The sequence below is a fragment of the Taudactylus pleione genome, unplaced genomic scaffold (genome assembly GCF_031769625.1).
Source record: "Taudactylus pleione unplaced genomic scaffold, aTauple2 ptg000562l, whole genome shotgun sequence".
Lineage (NCBI taxonomy): Eukaryota > Metazoa > Chordata > Amphibia > Anura > Myobatrachidae > Taudactylus > Taudactylus pleione.
The window spans coordinates 3,142,266-3,147,901 of NW_028284964.1; positions in this window are offsets into that span (position 1 = coordinate 3,142,266).

Below are 5,636 nucleotides of genomic sequence, written 5' to 3' on the forward strand. Positions count from 1 at the left end.
GGCAAACTGTCCACAAGTTCCTGGACAGCAGCAGGCACCATGTTTTGCCATTCCACCTTAAGTACTGTACAGTGACCAACTGTGACAATGAAAAAGGATGAGTCGGCCTAGAACGCACCGGTCGCTCCAATTCATCCCAGAGGTTCTCAATGGTGTTAAGATCTGGACTATGAGCTGGCCAGTCCTTCCTGGTTACCGAATTTTTGAAACATGACAGGTGGCATTGTCGTTTTGATAAAAAAACATTTGTTGTTTCTGTAGAACTGCCACAATGTAGGGAGCACAGAGTTATGGAGAACATCTCTACACTTCTCCTTTTATACCTTCACGCTCACGTGTCTGCTGCAGGAATACACCATCTCGCTTGCGTGGGGGTGTCCAATCACTTTTGTCTGCAGTGTATTTGCCAGACCTTGGGGTCTCCCAGGACTTGTTGTTTCCTTATACTAACAGGATATAAGCACATTTATTTTATCTCTATATAAATATTTGTCAACAACTTATCTGAAGTCATGATAAGTGTGTAGCTTGAAAACAGCCATTGTACTTAGGCAATGTGTTTATATAATGAAGGACAGCGGATGAACATAATTTGTTTTCCTTAGTTATCAAAGTATTTCTAAATGACTGAAGGCTGCAACTCATCAATTAAGAGCGGACGTAACAGTCGCCCATCAGCGGGTTTATGCAAATGGCCTACAAACGCCTTCCCTGGGGTACATCCGTGCGCCCGAATGTGCAAGGACTGAGACACCCACTTTTATCGTCCGTGCACCGGGTGATAGTTGTGTCCTTATACGTAACCATCAGTTGCGCCATCCAAAATGTCACCAGCCCTATAGCAGGAGCAGTGTCTCCATCTGACCACAGCGGCTGTAAACGCAGGCACTTGCATTGACACTCCCATAATACGCCCACTGAACAGACCATTTTTTGCGTGCACTACTAGCCACCGCCCGGGAACGTCCATCACTTTTCTGCCACGCTTCAGATACCGTCTGTCCCAATTGCACCAGCACCTTTGTGCGTGCTCTCAGGGTACCGCATGCGCCATAGATTTCAGAATTTTACATGCATGCGCAGTTGAAAATAATCACTTGGCTACATGAACATCGGCATTTTCCTTGTGACTCAGAATCAGGTCCATTGAGATCTAAGTTCGGCAATAAATAGAAGAGTTGAGGTAGTGACGAGAGGCCTGCACACCTCCAATATGTGGAATATTGGTGTACAGCGCCTCCACATCACAGGTAACCAATTGGTACCCCTCACGCCATTCCCTCAACTCTGATGTGGGACTGGAGACCAAGAGACGTGAGTTTATTTTAGATTCTATTAGTTTTATTTTGACACATAATTATTTTTTGTTTGATTCACAGTTTTATCTTAAGACACATGGTACTGCCATGGGCACCAGATTCGCCCCGAGCTTCGCCAATTTGTACATGGGTCTATTTGAAGATCAGTACATTTGGGGAGGACCATTCGGGGCGAGTCTGGTGCTCTATGGCAGATATATTGATGATCCTTTTTATTATTTGGGATGGGGATGCTAGTTTTATTTTATCCTTTATCACCTATCTTAACTCTAATTCTTTTGGTTTGCAGCTTACACACATTTCTCACCCTTTGCACATTAATTATTTGGATATCGCTCTCTCTGTTAGTAATAATGAGTTAATCACTAGAACATATAAGAAAGAGGTAGATACTAATGGGTATTTGAATTTTTCTAGTTGTCATTTCCATAAATGGAAGAAAAATATACCAAAAGGCCAATATCTATGTCTTAAACGTAATTGTTCGGATTTAACAACATTTAAAGAACAAGCAAGGGAGTTGACTTTAGCTTTTTTAGAACAAGGTTATCCATCTACACTTTTGGAAGAAGCAATGAAGGAAGTGGAAAAATATAATATAATATAGTATGCATTATCCTTTGTCTCTAAATTTAATAGTTGTTCAGGTCAAATAAAGAGAATTCTCCACAAGAACTTTCCGTTATTGAAGATGGATAGGATTTTAGCACCACTTGTTGGTAGTCAACCGACTTTAACATTTCGTAAAGCTAAGAATCTTAAGAATTATTTAGCACCAAGTTTCTTTATTAATAATCCCTCTAAAGAAGGCACCGAGTTGAGAACTTGGTTGACAACAAAACCTAAAGGCTGCTTTAAATGTGGCAAACAATCTTGTATCACTTGTCAGTTTATTCTACATAGAAGTACTGTTTTTGGATCTATGTCATTAGAAAAAAGGTACGGTATAGATAAGTTCATTAATTGTCAACCCAAATATGTTATATATCTAATCACATGTAAATGTGGAAAGCAGTATGTGGGCAGGACAATTAGAAGTCTTAATACGAGGTTCCTGGAGCACAGAAGAAATGTGATTAAGAAAAATTACCAACACAGTGTATCGAGGCATGTTACCCAGTGTCATGGGGGTGATGTTAGAGTACTCTCAGTACAGGGGATTGAACAAGTGTCACCCACATGTAGGGGGGGGGACAGGTTCGGTCTCGAGAGAGGCATATTGGATTTTTATGTTGGGGACCCTGGTACCAGGGGGATTAAATTGAAATATTGAATTAAACAGTATTCATTGATCCACCATTTTCCATATATATAGGTATGTTTATATATACTATATATCGTTATAATACATTGATCGGATGTCTCTATCTATGGATACACATTTCAAATGCTAGGCTTCCAGCGCCGGTCCTGTGCTGCACGCCTGAGCCCGTTCCCTCCCCCTGAGCGCTTGCCCAATAGCGCCAGGAGGCGGGCTCAGGCTGTGCATAACACACGCATCGCCGCCAGCGATGGCGGCGATGCGTGTGTTAAACAGCAGCCAATGAGAGTCAGATAGACTCTCGTTGACTGCTACAGCACCCACTGCAAGAGCCGGACTTCCGTCCGGCTCCTGCAGTGGGTAATGGGACTGACGTCACTACTACTGGGGGCAATAATAGAAAGGGCCACTACAGGGGGCACTGGATAGGGGGGATCACTACAGGGTGCCTGCATAAGGGGACCACTACTGGGAAAACTGCATGGGGGGACTACTGCTGGGGGCACCATATAAAGGGCACTGCATAGGGGGGGGACTACTACTGGGGGCACCATATAAAGGGCACTGCATAAGGGGATACCGCTACTGGGCGCACTGCATTGTGGGGACTGCTACTGGAGGCACTGCATAAGGGGGAACACTACGTGGGGCACTGCATTTGGGGGGGCCACTACTGGGGGTACTGAGTAAGGGGAACTAATTGGGGGTTGTATAAGGGGGACCACTACTGGGGATGCTGTATAAGGGGCACTACTATGGGCCTGCATAAGAGGGACCACAACTGCATACTGGGGGTACTGTATAAGGGGCACTACTATGGGCCTGCATAAGAGGGACCACAACTGCATACTGGGGGTACTGTATAAGGGGTACTACTGGGGTTAAGGTGCATATGTATAGGAATGTTCAGTGTGAAAATAAAGGGGTGTGTCATGTTGACACGCCCAGTTTTAAGTGACCACGCCCATTTTTTTTCACGCGCGCCGCAGGCGCGCACACATCTCGGGGTATTGGGGGAGGGGTGGGGCTCCCTTTGCAAATTTGCCCTGGGCTCCAAATACCCTAGTTATGCCACTGGATAGGATATATGAACAATCTTTGCAGCACTGATTTACTGCTTTCTAGAGTGAGATTGTGGAAGAATATGACCGGCTGCTTGCTTTAGTGGTCTCTAGATACAATGTATACGTCTATTATTAGTCAAGTGGGGTTATATCAGGTATTGTTTCATTTTAATTACGTGTATATGTAATATTGGAATAGTGTGGTGTATTGTTTTATGAAAGCCTAGCTAAGGACTAGGTACTTTTATATCATATTATTAAATATAAATGTTTTTTTTATATCTGTGTCTCAGTTAATCTATGTTATCGCGCACCCTCAAGTGGAATAGTTTATTCTATTCCTCTTGTATATAATATCTATAATCCATACTGTTAAGTAGTAACAGATCTACTTTATTGGGGAGCAACGTACTATAGATTATGATAATATTTCCATTTAACATTATTAATAATTTTTTTATGTTATATTGCGCCTGGAGACTGAGTTTGTGGTTAAACTCATTTTGGTTCCAATATAAACGGCCATTAAAAGTGGGTCAGGGCTTGCAACCTCCAATGCTCACATTACAAAAGGGCAAGGCTGAGACTAGCATCTGCATATTTTTGCAGCAGCAAATCCTAAAGAAATCGCAGCCGTGCGTGCATTAGCCTCCCCCTGTGTACCAGACCCATAAGGCTAAATTCCACCTGCAAAAATTAGAGATGAGCGGTTCAGATTCTGTGGAATCCGAACCGCTCCGAATATAGGGGATCCGAGTCTGACTCGGATCCCCGTTCGGGGCCGAACGGTGGCAGCCTGATGTCGGATTCTCACTAGAGAATCCGACGTCAGGGCTCCTATTGTGTAGGGAAGACCGCTGTGATAGCGGTCTGCCCTACACAGACACACAGCCGCCAGCGGCAGCTGTGTTTGTTACAGCAGCCAATGAGAGTCACACAGACTCTCATTGGCTGCTGCATGGAGGGAGCCGGCTGGAGCTCACTCAGGAGCTCCGTCTTCCGGCTCCCTCCTCGGTGCGTGGATGCAGAGCGGACAGCGCGGGAGCGGGGATTCAGGTAAGTTTTTTTATCTTTTTTAGGTGTGTAAGAGCCGGGGGTGCTACTGGGGGGCACAACTACTGGGGAGCATACTACTGGGGGGGTCTGCTACTTGGGGGCCATACTACTGGGGGGGGGCTACTCCTGGGGGCCATACTACTGGGGGGGCATAGTGTAAAAGGGGCACTACTGTGTGTCATAACATAAATAAGAGACACTACTTTATGCTGTAATGTGAATCAGGGGCACTATGTGTGATGGAATGTGAATAAGATTGTGCACTGTGACTCCTTGGGCCGTAGCCTACTTTGTAAACAAGTACTCTGATTCTGCTGGCCGTACCCCACTGGGTGGGTGCACTACTTTTCATTTCTGCCACTGCTATGTGGCAATGTGTCATACATGTGCTTTATACTGTGGTGTCTGTGTCGCTGCTCTGTCGCTTAGTAACCAGTCAGCTTACTGCAACCTTTGGCCAATAATGTTGAAAACAATATTATAAGCTGTGAGGTGGTCTAAATTGACTGGAAATTAATGTTATTGAGGTTAATAATACTCTAGGAAGAAAACAAAAGACCAATTTATGTGATTTTAGCTTTTTTTGTCAATTTTTGTAAAAAAATCCAAATCCAAATCCAGTCACCGCAGTTTGGCAAATCCAAACGACGAATTAGAACCAAATCCGGCAAAAATGGTCCGGCGCACATCCCTAGCAAAAATGCACAATGTGGAACAAGGCGAATATTTGACATCACTGATGAAACATCAATAATGCATTTCTCCACTACAGTGCAGCACAGCCGTGCAATGACATGCATATCTGACCCCACATCACACTGTTATCAGGACATAATTGTAGGATAGAGTGGAAGCCCATATATCCCCCTGACTGTATACCTATTGGAGACCCGAGACTACACTGAGACTGACTGACACTATAATCATATATCTGTG